This window comes from Schistocerca americana, chromosome 4 (genome assembly GCF_021461395.2).
Source record: "Schistocerca americana isolate TAMUIC-IGC-003095 chromosome 4, iqSchAmer2.1, whole genome shotgun sequence".
In the NCBI taxonomy this organism is placed as follows: domain Eukaryota; kingdom Metazoa; phylum Arthropoda; class Insecta; order Orthoptera; family Acrididae; genus Schistocerca; species Schistocerca americana.
Window position 1 is genome coordinate 249,502,624 of NC_060122.1, and position 14,471 is coordinate 249,517,094.

A 14,471-nucleotide genomic window follows, 5' to 3' on the forward strand; every position below is an offset into this window, starting at 1 on the left:
TCCAGGTTCTGTTTACAGCATCATGATGGTCGCATCCGTGTTTGGCGACATCGCGATGAACGCACGTTGGAAGCGTGTATTCGTCATCGCCATACTGGCGTATCACACGGTGTGATGGTATGGGGTTCCATTGGTTACACGTCTCGGTCACCTCTTGTTCGCATTGACGGCACTTTGAACAGTGGACGTTACATTTAAGATGTGTTACGACCCGTGGCTTTACCCTTCATTCGATCCCTGCGAAACCCTACATTTCAGCACGATAATGCACGACCGCATGTTGCAGGTCCTGTACGGGCCTTTCTGGATACAGAAAATTTTTCTACTGCTGCCCTGGCCAGCACATTCTCCAGATCTCTCACCAATTGAAAACGTGTGGTCAATTGTGGCCGAGCAACTGGCTCGTCACAATACGCCAGTCACTACTCTTGATGAACTGTGGTATCGTGTTGAAGCTGCTTGGGCAGCTCTACCTGTACACGCCATCCAAGCTCTGTTTGACTCAATGCCCAGGCGTATCAAGGCCGTTATTAGGCCAGAGGCGGTCGTTCTGGGTATTGATTTCTCAGGATCTATCCACCCAAATTGCTTGAAAATGTAATCACATGTCAATTCCAGTACAATATAATTGTCCAATGAATGCCGGTTTATCTTCTGCATTTCTTCTTGGTGTAGCAATGTTATTGGCCAGTAGTGTAAAACCATTATATACTCATTAATTCTGTAGGTTCCATGCTGCACCACACACTAACCAGTAAAATGAAAACATAGTTGTTTCAAGCATTACGAATAATATACTTCCTCATCACCCAACTCAGTTCGAACTACACGTCAAACATTTTTCGCACAAAGGAAACGTCTGTGTGTGTTGAAAACTCTCCAGCAAGAGCGAGCGCTTTATGCAACTCGGTTTCAGGCTGAGTTGTGTAATCCATCGATGTAATCCGAAAGTTGAGGAGAATGTCATGTGACGGAGTAACGGAGTATCAGGTAACACTAGAGCGCGCTGATGTTTGCTGTGCAGATTTGTTTGCCAGTAGTGACGCACTTTCGCTCAGCATCATTTCCAGATCTCGTCGGAATACCCACGATGTTACTAAATTAGTTTTCTGGAGTGAGAGATAGTTTGATTATTTCCATCAAACTTTTTTGTTTCTGTAAATGTTTTAATACAAACTGCCGTAACCAGGATGAATACTAATTGGAGGGTTCAGAGCTGAAGCGTTGCAAATCGATTCGTTTTCGTTGTTTCCTTTTTCGTAATAAATCAAACCACTGTACTGCAAAACATATTCCCTTTCAGAGTAATAGTCATCAAGTCTGTGGTTAAGTCAAAAGTTCATTCACCAGATGGCATTAGTCCTCCTCACCATAAAAGTGCAGTCAGTTATTTTCGAGAGTTATGGTGAAACATGGCCACGCCAGTCTTATTTTATGATACTTGCAGATCGTGACATATGTTTTGATTTAAATGTTTTCTAAAACACAGCAACAACTTGAAGTTGAATTTTAATAAATTGATATACCAGAACAAGACAAACAAAATGCATATATCATCTTATATCGGCAAGCATTTAATAGACAATGAACTAAACTTCAAGCACATAGTTCCGTTTTCAGACTAGTGCGCTGGGCAAAATATAAAGATCTAAATATCTCTAAACTCTTGTAAAACCACCTCTAGCTCCTGAGCTGAAAATATAAAATATAGACGAGAGTGTGGTCAGAAACACTCTGAAAAGCTTGTAAATATGTTGTAGGGTAGGTTGTGCTGAGAAATAATTGTCAAGAAAAAAATTCGATATTTTGCTCCATTTTCGAGTTAATTAGCATTGAAGTCAGACAGTCAGGCCGTTGCATACGCAAACTCAAGAGACCCGCCACTGACAGTGTCGCCAAACGTGTTCTTCGTTTGGTTACCTAAAACCTAAGAAGAGAGCTACACAAAAACTGAACATGGGACGGTAGTAAGAATCGAACTCGAGCCAGATGCTGACCACTCTCTGCGCCATCGTCTACGCTGAGACACCAACCGTCGCTAATTGTATCCAGCGGGGTGTTTGAATTTGTTCGGGTAACGGTCTGACTAGTCAACGTCAATTCTATTATCCCGAAAATGGCGCAAAGTATCGAATTCTTTTCTTAACAATTGTTTCACAGCACAACATACCACGCAACACCCGTGCAAGCTGTTAAGATTGTTTCGGATCAAACTACAATTTTTAAAATTCCTGGATTCTGGGAATTTACTCTCACCTAAAACGGCCGGCCGTTGTGGCCGAGCGGTTCTAGGCTCTTCAGTCTGGAACCGCGCTGCTGCTACGGTCGCAGGTTCGAATACTGCCTCGGACATAGATGTGTGTGCTGTTCTTAAGTTAGTTAGGTTTAAGTAGTTCTAAGTCTAGGGGATGATGTTAAGTCGCATAGTGCTTAGAGCCATTTGAACCATTTGAACCTAACAACGCTGACTTCGATATAATCGAAAAAGTTAGTAAAACGAAACAATACTTTTAGAAGCCAGAGCATTCGATTAAAATGATAAAATGAGCAAAGAGAATTGAGTCTAGATTCATAATTTTTTAATGTTAAAAAATGAAGTACCTACCAAAACTTCGGATACGTAGCAGGAAACAAACAAATACAGCCTGTCAAGAGGAAATTGGGGTAAATCTGAAAGAAAAAGATTCTCCTTGACGATTAAATTCAAAGAATCTTTCGAAGAACTCTGTGCTTCCTTTCAGTATATTAACCTTGCTAAAAAGAAAAGGAAGATCTCTGCAGACTCTAGCAAACGTGATCGAGATTTACTATATCAGTCAAGAACTCCAGTGAGTTCATAGAAGAAAACCCATAGAAATAGTGAAATAAGGTAAAAAAATATGATTGCTTCCATGAACTTCATAGTGATCCGCGGAGTCTGGATGTGGATAGAATTCGTTGCGGATATTTAGCTTTTTAGCTGCACAGCAGTGACTCACCGCCCGCCTGCAGAGCGGAACGTACCCTGTGCAACAAACTCGTAAGCTGGTTTTGAAGATCAAGGCCAGCAGGGAGGAGTCACGTATTGGCCGCGACTGGCGATGCGTGTCGGCTGGAGAAGGCTGTTGGCCGACAGCAAAGAGGATCCGCAGATGGCGCGGCGCGGCACGGCGCGACACCGGGAATTCTCGGAAGACTCGCTTGGCAACGGCGTGCAGAACTCGTAAAGGTCAAGGGGAGGCGGCACCGTGCTATATAAGGCCCCGCACTGGTGGCACACCTGCTCTTCTGCAGACGACAGCTCTATGTGCGCTCGCTCTGTGACAGGTCAGTCTGCAAAAAGTACGACAGCCGCGTGCAGACGCCACAGTCGGTCGCTCACTGCAGAGTCAATACGCGGAAGCCACTGAGGGAACACGGGTACTAACACACTGAACTACACTCCGCCGATCGCAATTAACACTGCGCTATACAGGGAAGTCCACTGCTCTAGACCGGGCCAAATATCTCACCAAATAAGCGTCAAACGAAACAACTACAAAGATCGAAACTTGATTAGCATGAAGGGGGAAGCCAGATGGCGCTATTGTTGGCCCGCGAGATGGCGCTGCCATAGGTCAAACGGATATGAACTGCGTTTTTTAAATAGGAACCCCCATTTTTATTACATATTCCTGTACTACGTAAATAAATATGAATGTTTTTGTTGGACCACTTTTTTCGCTTTGCGATAGATGGCGCTGTAATAGTCACAAATATATGGCTCACAATTTTACACGAACAGTTGGTAACAGGTAGGTTTTTTAAATTAAAACCCAGAACGTAGGTACGATTAATCATTTTATTTCGGTTGTTCCAATGTGATACATGTACCTTTGTGAACTAATCATTTCTGAGAACGCATGCTGTTACAGCGGGATTACCTGTAAATACCAAGTTAATGCAATAAATGCTCAAAATGATGTCCGTCAACCTCAATGCATTTGGCAATACGTGTAACGACATTCCTCTCAATAGCGAGTAGTTCGCCTTCCGTAATGTTCGCAAATGCATTGACAATGCGGTGACGCATGTTGTCAGGCGTTGTCGGTGGATCACGATGGCAAATATCCTTCAACTTTCCCCACAGAAAGAAATCCGGGGACGTCAGATCCGGTGAACGTGCGGGCCGTGGTATGGTGCTTCGACGAGCAGTCCACCTGTCATGAAATATGCTGTTCAATACCGCTTCAACCTCACGCGAGCTATATGCCGGACATCCATCATGTTGGAAGTACATCGCCATTCTGTCATGCAGTGAAACATCTTGTAGTAACATCTGTAGAACATTACGTACAAAATCAGCATACATTGCACCATTTAGATTACCATCGATAAAATGGGGGCCAATCATCCTTCCTCCCATAAAGCCGCACCATACATTAACCCGCCAAGGTCGCTGATGTTTCACTTGTCACAGCCATCGTGGATTTTCCGTTGCCCAATAGTGCATATTATGCCGGTTTACGTTCCCGCTGTTGGTGAATGGCGCTTCGTCGCTAAATAGAACGTGTGCAAAAAATCAGTCATCGTACCGCAATTTCTCTTGTGCCCAGTGGCAGAACTGTACACGACGTTCAAAGTCGTCACCATGCAATTCCTGGTGCATTGAAATATGGTACGGGTGCAATCGATGTTGATGTAGCATTCTCAACACCGACTTTTTTGAGATTCCCGATTCTCGCACAATTTGTCTGCTACTGATGTACGGATTAGCCGCGACAGCAGCTAAAACACCTACTTGGGCATCATAATTTGTGGCAGGTCGTGGTTGACGTTTCACATGTGGCTGAACACTTCCTGTTTCCTTAAATAATGTAACTACCCGGCGAACGGTCCGGGCCGGCCGGTGTGGCCGTGCGGTTAAAGGCGCTTCAGTCTGGAACCGCGTGACCGCTACGGTCGCAGGTTCGAATCCTGCCTTGGGCATGGATGTGTGTGATGTCCTTAGGTTAGTTAGGTTTAATTAGTTCTAAGTTCTAGGCGACTGATGACCTCAGCAGTTGAGTCGCATAGTGCTCAGAGCCATTTGAACCATTTGAACGGTCCGGACACTTGAATGATCTCGTCCAGGATACCGAGCAGCATACATAGCAAACGCCCGTTCGGCATTTTGATCACAATAGCCATACATCAACACGATATCGACCTTTTCCACAATTGGTAAACGGTCCATTTTAACACGGGAAATGTATCACGAAGCAAATACCGTCCGCACTGGTGGAATGTACCGTGATACCACGTACGTATACGTTTGTGACTATTACAGCGCCATCTATCACAAAGCGAAAAAAGTGGTGGTCCAACTAAAACATTCATATTTCTTTACGTACTACACGAATATGTAATAAAAAATGGGGGTTCCTATTTTAATAAACGCAGCTGATATCCGTTTGACCTATGGCAGCGCTATCTAGCGGGCCAACCATAGCGCCATCTGGTTTCCCCCTTTGAGATAGACAAGTTTCGTACTTTGTAGTTTTTTCGCTTGACGCTTGTTTCGTGAGATATTTGGCCCGGTCACGATCAATGGACCATCCCGAACAGTCGCGTTCGTTGTTGTCACGTTAGAGCTTCCTTCTCGCGGAACGTAAATAACGCCTGTCGAGTACAGTCGCATTCTTACGATTATTAGGCTTCTTTCACAGGGGCACTGACAACGATCGCCAGAGGTCGCCCAATAATATCGGCCGACAGTTTCGTTACAGTGCCTCCGATTTCCATCAGTTTTTGGCGAGATCAAGCAGGTTATGTTAGGTTAGGATCTATGTATGAAGGAGGTTAGTTTTTAGCCTCCTTGGGCGGGATGGATGTCTTGATGTTCTTTGAGATGAGTGCTGCGTTTCGGCTTTTAGTATTAAAGTGATACAGAATCCATGCGAATGAGCTGTGGCCGGCCGTTGTGACCAAGCGGTTCTAGGCGCTTCAGTCGTGAACCGCGCGACCGCTAAGGTCGCAGGTTCGAATCCTGCCTCGGTCATGGATGTGTGTGATATCCTTAGGTTAGTTAGGTTTAAGTAGTTCTAAGTTCTAGGGGACTGGTGACGTCAGATGTTAAGTCCCATAGTGCTCAGAGCCATTTGAACCATTTGATTGAGCTGTACCTGTCTTGAAGAGAACGTGGCGAGTACTGTACACTTTTTCCTCAGTAATGGGAAGAAACAGTTTTAGGCTATGAATACATGGAGAGAGGAAGTTGTATTACACACTTGAGATGATTTGTTATGACATGAATACTAAGATTACAAACACTCTGCACAACTTCAGATTCAGCGAAACATATATACGTCAATTAGTTTTCAATGATTGTCATTCGGCATATGTTTCAAAGACAAACTTAAATTCTACAATAAGTGACTCTGAACACTTGAAAAGTGGAAACACATACACCACACTTAGAAAACCAACTCGTAGAACCGTCACACTACTGGCGCAAAAACGCAAGTAAGCAGTCATTATAATTTGTAGACATCTAATGCCCACTTTTCATAAGGCAAAAAGATCCCTTACAGTAACCTTAAGCATAAGATACGCTACCTTTCTCACCTGAAGTAATAAAAAATGGAAAGGAGCGTATGGCATTGTCGGCCGAGAGGCCCCATCCGGGGAAGTTCGGCCGCGAAATGCTAGTGTTATTTCAGTCGACGCCACATTGGGCAACTTGCTCGCCGGTGATGAGGATGATATGATGATGAGGACAACACAACACTCTGTCCACGAGGGGACAAAATCTCCAACCCAGCCGGGAATCGAGCCGGGTCCACTGCAAGGGAGGCAAGCACGTTACCACTCAGCTAAGTAGGCGGACACCTGAAGCAATTATTTTTTTAAATTATAATTTACCTATAAAACTTACAGCAAATATTTCGTCTACCTGTGTTTTCCAATACAGCAGTCCGTAGATACCGAGCTATGTCCCGATTTTGGTATATTATGAATTTTCCGTCCATAGGATCCCAAAAATTCCTTTCTTATATTTTGTATCAGTTCACATTTCGTATGTGAGAAAGTCGGCCTAATCGACCGAAGAAAACAAACTGATTTGAATTCCGTCGATTGTCGTCCGAAGTCTGTACGCTAGGGCGATGAGATCGGCTGCAAGGCGACCGCACACGTAGTGACGTACAGATTTGAAACGATCGGCTGTCTTCGGCCGATGTCGGTCGTCGGTGGAATCCACAGGTGTCAATACCACTGCGACCACAACCTTCCACATTTAACCTGTCACCTCGCTGCCTACACACCGCTGGGATTAGTGCCGGGTGATGGTTAGGTTACAGCTATAAGACAAACGTATCGTAACAGCCGACGAACTAAAAGTCAAATTCTCTTTGCATGTGATTTTCAAAAACGATGAAAAGTAGACAAACAGTCAAACTTCAGTTCGATTTAGACCATTTGTCAGAACAATGAAACAATTTACTGCAAAACTCCGTAACAGAATTCAAAACCGAAAATGCGGAAATTGAGACTTACGAAAGAGAACGGGCAACAGAAAACCCCGTCACAAAACGTAGGATATTTTATGATCGTGATGTATGTAGAAATGTACTGTCGAGATTTCACAGTATAACCAAATACTGAACGCACGGAAGACGTCAGTCGTCTGGTAGTCTTTGATCTGCGTCCATACCAAAATTTGAGGATTCCAATACAGAGCTGGAGTTGTCACATCATACGCTGGTGAGAAATCGATTGGGAACAACATCCATGATACCATGTAATTCGACGTATGCACCTCCGACCGCAAACTAATTTTCGCAAAGCGCTCATGTTTTCCTAAGGCGTATGATTGTCAACTTTTCGTCTTGACCAGGGTGGTCATTTATCTATGTTCAGCTATCTTACCGGGCACTTAATACACTCGATACACGAAGTCTTGTAAAATCAGATGTTATTCCTGAAATATACGGTATCGGTAACGATAGCTTTTTTCCAAAAACTTCTAGAAGTAATTAAGCACAGTCTGTTTCTCGTCGCTTTTATTGGTTTTCCGTGCCATGTTTTACTACAGAGCACGAAGAAACTTCACATATTTTCACATCGTATACGAACGACCGACTACACGAACACGACTGGAAGGACTGAAAACGCGACTGCCCAGTGAGATATGGAACAAGAACTACACGAGTTGAGCACTTAACACGGTGATTCGTAAAACCAGTGACATAACAACGAAGTAAAAGAGAAATAAGTAGGGCCTATTCTCAATGGCATCACATCAGGAGCAACTGCAGTGCGCCCGACACCAGTCGCTGAGAATACTGAGCGACCGTTTGTTTACATAGTATTAAATGCATGATGAGCAAGGCATAATTTTAAAATAGAATGCGGTTCCAAATTGTGGTATCGCAATATGTAATTGTTTTTTACATCAAAACTATTTCGGATATATGTCTAGATAGATCCTTCAGCGAAGTCGTTGATCTAGGTTGCAGCTCACAGCGATACAGTTTTGCCTCTTTTTTTTTTTTTTTGTCTTGGTGTTGAGTTACTTAATATTTTAGAAACGCACATGTACGCTGTAATTAGTTTGTATTAGTCCACGATATCATTAGACAAAAATTTCTTAGCAGATACAAAAGGCGATACAGTTCGCAGACTTTAAATAATTATTTCTAGAATTATAGGCACTACTAATTTAGCACGCAAACAACTGATGTACATCCTGAAGATACAAAGAACGGATCCCAGCTCTGTATGTAATATAACCAGATTTCAATTTTAGGGTTTATGTGTACTGGTTTTGATCAGGAAAGGGAGACAACACTAACAGACTGTACGATGCTACTAGGGATACTATAGACTACCTAACTGGGATGGCTACATGAGACTCTTTATTAGTTCTTCTACATCTTTTCTCTCTATCATCTTGCTGCATTTTTTCGGTACTTAACTGATACCTAACCTCTTTGGCGCTCTTACGCTTATTTACGGGGCAAAATATTAATGGCCGGACACAAATAAATGTTCCATAATCACTCTACCTAAACTGCTATACTTCGCGAAGGACTCTGTAAGTCCATAAATTGAATCTGCAGTAATTATGGGCGTTGGTTTGTATGATTTATATTTACTATGGTTCTACTCCAACAACACCGACAGACAAGCGTTGACAATACGAATTAAAACTATTTTTACTTTTACATTTGTCACGAATTTCACTGGTCACCCAGTACTGTTTTCTTATACGTTGTGCCACAGTAGATTTTTTTTTTTTTTTTTTGTTTTTATCCTAGCATACTTCGGTGTGATATTGTTTCGTTTACACCGTTTGTTAAACTTGATCGTTTCCACGGCGTTCATAGCAACATGATCTGCAGTTGCCATAAATATTTTGAATGATTTTGTGATGCCTTCAGCTTCTCTTTATTTGATATACGATTGTACGATTTCGACCTTACATCATTTTCAGGTATCGAAACGGAAACATCATACAGTGGATGAATTAGTATCATCTGTGGATTTAATATAGGAACAAGTCATATCCAAAGATAAACAAGGCGGACTAAAATTTACTTTATGGACGATTCTTTGATGGTGTATTACGCCATGTACGTCCGTGCACCTACGACTGCATGTAGTTGTCACAAAATGAATTACAAACAGTTTTTCGCTATTTTACGAACATGTCACTTTTGAGCAGTTGTTGCAAAGCTCTTATATATAAGGTTGGTGTTTCTAACGTACTTACGCTATGAAGGTGATAATTATTTATAGAAATTTGTTAATTAAGCTATGTAAGTCTTTGTTCTCATTTACATTTAGCTATACTTCATCATTGGTGTAAATACGACTGTACGTAATTCCTTTAAAATAACGGATAAAGAGGAATGTTCGATATGAGTCGTCGGCTTTGATAGTGACATACGAAACATGCGAGAAGTGCTGTAAACAATATGGTGGCTGCAAAATCTGTCACCACAACCAGGGTAAAAAAATAAAAAAAATAAAAAAAATGAGTCGGGTTCATTGCCTTCGACAACTCACAACCAAATTGTCGTCTTCCAAACTAACCTAAACCACGGGCCAAGCTACCGTTACGTCTGTCACCAAAACCAAGCTCTTTAGTATTACATTCGTCGGCTTCCCCAGCTCACAACCAAACTGTTACTTTAAAACCTAACCTATTCCTACAGCTGCAGATTAGCATGTCACCACAACCAGTTCTTTCTTCACATTCATTGGTTTCCCCAACTAACAACACAGCAGTCATTAGCACTACGTCATTGTCCTAACCCGACGACTCGTATCGAACACTTATCTTGATCCAAAATACACTCCTGGAAATGGAAAAAAGAACACATTGCCACCGGTGTGTCAGACCCACCATACTTGCTCCGGACACTGCGAGAGGGCTGTACGAGCAATGATCACACGTACGGCACAGCGGACACACCAGGAACCGCGGTGTTGGCCGTCGAATGGCGCTAGCTGCGCAGCATTTGTGCACCGCCGCCGTCAGTGTCAGCCAGTTTGCCGTGGCATACGGAGCTCCATCGCAGTCTTTAACACTGGTAGCACGCCGCGACAGCGTGGACGTGAACCGTATGTGCAGTTGACGGACTTTGAGCGAGGGCGTATAGTGGGCATGCGGGAGGCCGGGTGGACGTACCGCCGAATTGCTCAACACGTGGGACGTGAGGTCTCCACAGTACATCGATGTTGTCGCCAGTGGTCGGCGGAAGGTGCACGTGCCCGTCGACCTGGGACCGGACCGCAGCGACGCACGGATGCACGCTAGACCGTAGGATCCTACGCAGTGCCGTAGGGGACCGCACCGCCACTTCCCAGCAAATTAGGGACACTGTTGCTCCTGCGGTATCGGCGAGGACCATTCGCAACCGTCTCCATGAAGCTGGGCTACGGTCCCGCACACCGTTAGGCCGTCTTCCGCTCACGCCCCAACATCGCGCAGCCCGCCTCCAGTGGTGTCGCGACAGGCGTGAATGGAGGGACGAATGGAGACGTGTCGTCTTCAGCGATGAGAGTCACTTCTGCCTTGGTGCCAATGATGGTCGTATGCGTGTTTGGCGCCGTGCAGGTGAGCGCCACAATCAGGACTGCATACGACCGAGGCACACAGGGCCAACACCCGGCATCATGGTGTGGGGAGCGATCTCTTACACTAGCCGTACACCACTGGTGATCGTCGAGGGGACACTGAATAGTGCACGGTACATCCAAACCGTCATCGAACCCATCGTTCTACCATTCCTAGACCGGCAAGGGAACTTGCTGTTCCAACAGGACAATGTACGTCCGCATGTATCCCGTGCCACCCAACGTGCTCTAGAAGGTGTAAGTCAACTACCCTGGCCAGCAAGATCTCCGGATCTGTCCCCCATTGAGCATGTTTGGGACTGGATGAAGCGTCGTCTCATGCGGTCTGCACGTCCAGCACGAACGCTGGTCCAACTGAGGCGCCAGGTGGAAATGGCATGGCAAGCCGTTCCACAGGACTACATCCAGCATCTCTACGATCGTCTCCATGGGAGAATAGCAGCCTGCATTGCTGCGAAAGGTGGATATACACTGTACTAGTGCCGACATTGTGCATGCTCTGTTGCCTGTGTCTATGTGCCTGTGGTTCTGTCAGTGTGATCATGTGATGTATCTGACCCCAGGAATGTGTCAATAAAGTTTCCCCTTCCTGGGACAATGAATTCACGGTGTTCTTATTTCAATTTCCAGGAGTGTAACATGTAAGTATTTGTTCTATTATTGTAGGACCACGTCATCTTTGAAAGGTGGTTAAAAGATCTTATATTAAAGTCGATCACAGTACTCTTGTGAACAGTACTGAAAACCATGAGAATTGAGTAAATCCTTTCATGACCTGCTTTATGGTTAGGAGGTCTTTCGCATTACACTCGCACTTATTAATGAGTATAGCGTTAATTATACATTCTATAGTTCTGTATGGTTCCATTCATAATCGACAAACACGAAGGAAAGTTAGCAGACAATTTTAAGAACGCACGACTATAAGCGACAATAACCCATTCACATTTGCTGCACACTTAAAAGACACCAACCACAGAATACCAAATACAGATTAATCAGTACAGATATTACATAAGCTATAGAAAGATAAAATCATGGATGCGATGGAATAAATTAAAATTTTCATCCATCTAAAATACAAATCAGCAGAGTTTTAAGTGAACTAAATACCTACAAAATGGAAAATTCATAAGCAGCCTTCTACCACTTCTAAGAGGAAGCATTGCGGAACCCCAGAATGGATAATTTTCGCTATACTCATTAATAAATATGACTGTAAGGCGAAAGATCACGCAACATAAAGCAGCTCATGGAAGATTTTACTCGTGTCTAATCGTTTATAGTACTGTTTCATTAGAGGATGTGACCTTTGTAACAGCTATTCGAAAATGACGTGCTCCGACAATAACAAGACAAATATTTACAAGTTATTTTAAAGAAATTACACACAGTCGTATTTACATAACTAATAAACGATAATTAAATATATCTGAGAACAAAGACATATATAGCTTAATTAACAAATTTCTGTAAAATAATTATAATCTTCCTAGTATAAGTACGCTAAAAACATCGAACTTAAGAGCTTTGCAACAGTTGCACAATAGTAACGTGCTCGTAAAGTAGCGAAAAACTATTTTTAATTTATTTTGTGACAACTATATGCAGTTATAGGGGCAAGGACGTACATGGCGTAATACACCATTAAAGAATCATCCATAAAATGATTTCTAGTCTATCAATCATACCTTGCGATATGATTTGCTCCTAAATTAAACCCATAAGTGATGCTAACGCATCCATTGTATAATGCTTCCGTTTTAGTCACTTAAAAAATTGTCTAAGGCCGAAACTGTACAATCGTACATCAAATAAAGAGAATGGCAGCTGAAGGCATCAGAAAACCATTCAAAAAATAAAACAAATAACTGAAGAAATTTTTTTCTCCTACGTTTGTATCAAAGTCTTTCTTTTTCTTAATATACATAAAATTTTATATGAAATTAATACTTTCTAATTAAGCTTTGTATTGAAAGCAACTGAAATGCCTTCTTGTTAGGCTTATCATTTAAGACTGTAGGTTCGACTTTTTTTTTTTTTTTTTAGAAGTTTTTCCGTTTCAGAGTTTCGTTCCTTTTCTCAAGCCTCCAGGCCTTTACCTCGTCTTACTGAACAAGTTCTGCTTTTGCAAATATTATGTGTAACATAATTCTATAGGTTTCCCTGTGGCGGTGTCTCTTGAAGTTTTCATGTGCTCGATATTTCCCATACAGGCGTCGAAAATTCCACAGTTCCGTTATCACCAGATATCATATTGTGCCTTCTTCTGGTCTGCCGCCATTTTGATGCGCTCCAAGTAGGAAGCAACGTAGGACAAAAAGGAAAAAATTGAGAACTGCTAAACTTCTTACGACAAACCATGATTCTCTTTCTCTAATAGTTCCCAAACTACAATTTTTTAAATGGTTGGGGCCTTTATGCACACACTGTATTTGAAGTGCCCTCGTAATATGCACACAGCTGTCGTTTCCAGTCTGACGCAGACTAAACCCAGTACCGCATTTTTATGTCCTTTTCCTATTGTTTCTGCTTTATCTCTAAACATTTCACGTAGCCATATGTATTTCCTGATTACAGACATAAAATTTTTCGCTGTTATTTTGAGCGAAGGCAATATTTCGGGAACGCATTAGGCCTATACCTTGGACAATATTCATGTGTTTATTAATCTAGCTCTCTGGATTATATCAATATTTCTCAATTTATTATCTATTAAAGATGTTTTAATTGCTGCTGCTGCATTCCTCCCATTCACTGCTACAGTTTTTAGCAGGAACGCATCACAGGTAGCTCGCAGTGTTGTGTGTTGATTCTTGGAGTTCCCAAAGCTATGTCCGTCCCTTTCAGTGCTCTAAGATCAAACTGACGTTTATTTATTTATCTTTGCCCATGCAACAAAGTTTTGTTTTTCTATCATTTTATAAAAGTTTTATATCCATTTCACTTCTTACTACAACAGCCACGTCATTTGCATGTTGCACAGTCACACTTTTCTTCCCTGTCGACTTTGCACTCGCCTGACTTTGAAAAGGCTCTACAGAAATAGCGTACAGTTTCGTTTTCAAGGGGCTTTAATGTGCAACTGTTTATTTCTTTTGTAAGCTATCCATTTACCATATTTGCTGTCATTCCCCTTCTCGGAACCTTATTCCTTTTATAATTCATTATAGGTACCTGTAACTCACACGATCAAGTGCTTTGCAAAAGTCTGAATACACCAGTACATACCTTCCTGCTTTGTAAGCCATGGGTCTTTTGAATTTTGCATTTTGTCTACGAATGGTCCTGTCCAGTTTTCCATACCCTTAATGAGGTTATCCGTTGATGCAGATTTTTCTGTAAATGATTCTTCGATTTTATCTTCAGCGTTTCTAGTTATTTTTTAT

General features: G+C 42.5%; 1 protein-coding gene across 1 annotated transcript in view; it reads left to right on the forward strand.

Annotated features, from left to right (window-relative positions):
- Positions 1–3,280: 3,280 nt before the first annotated feature.
- The window catches only part of LOC124612493 (gibberellin-regulated protein 14-like), a 100,044-nt gene continuing 88,853 nt past the window's right edge, over positions 3,281–14,471 (forward strand). The window contains exon 1 of the mRNA XM_047140730.1: positions 3,281–3,306. The gene's annotated coding sequence lies outside the window, so the exon portion shown is untranslated. The remainder of the gene's footprint in view (positions 3,307–14,471) is intronic.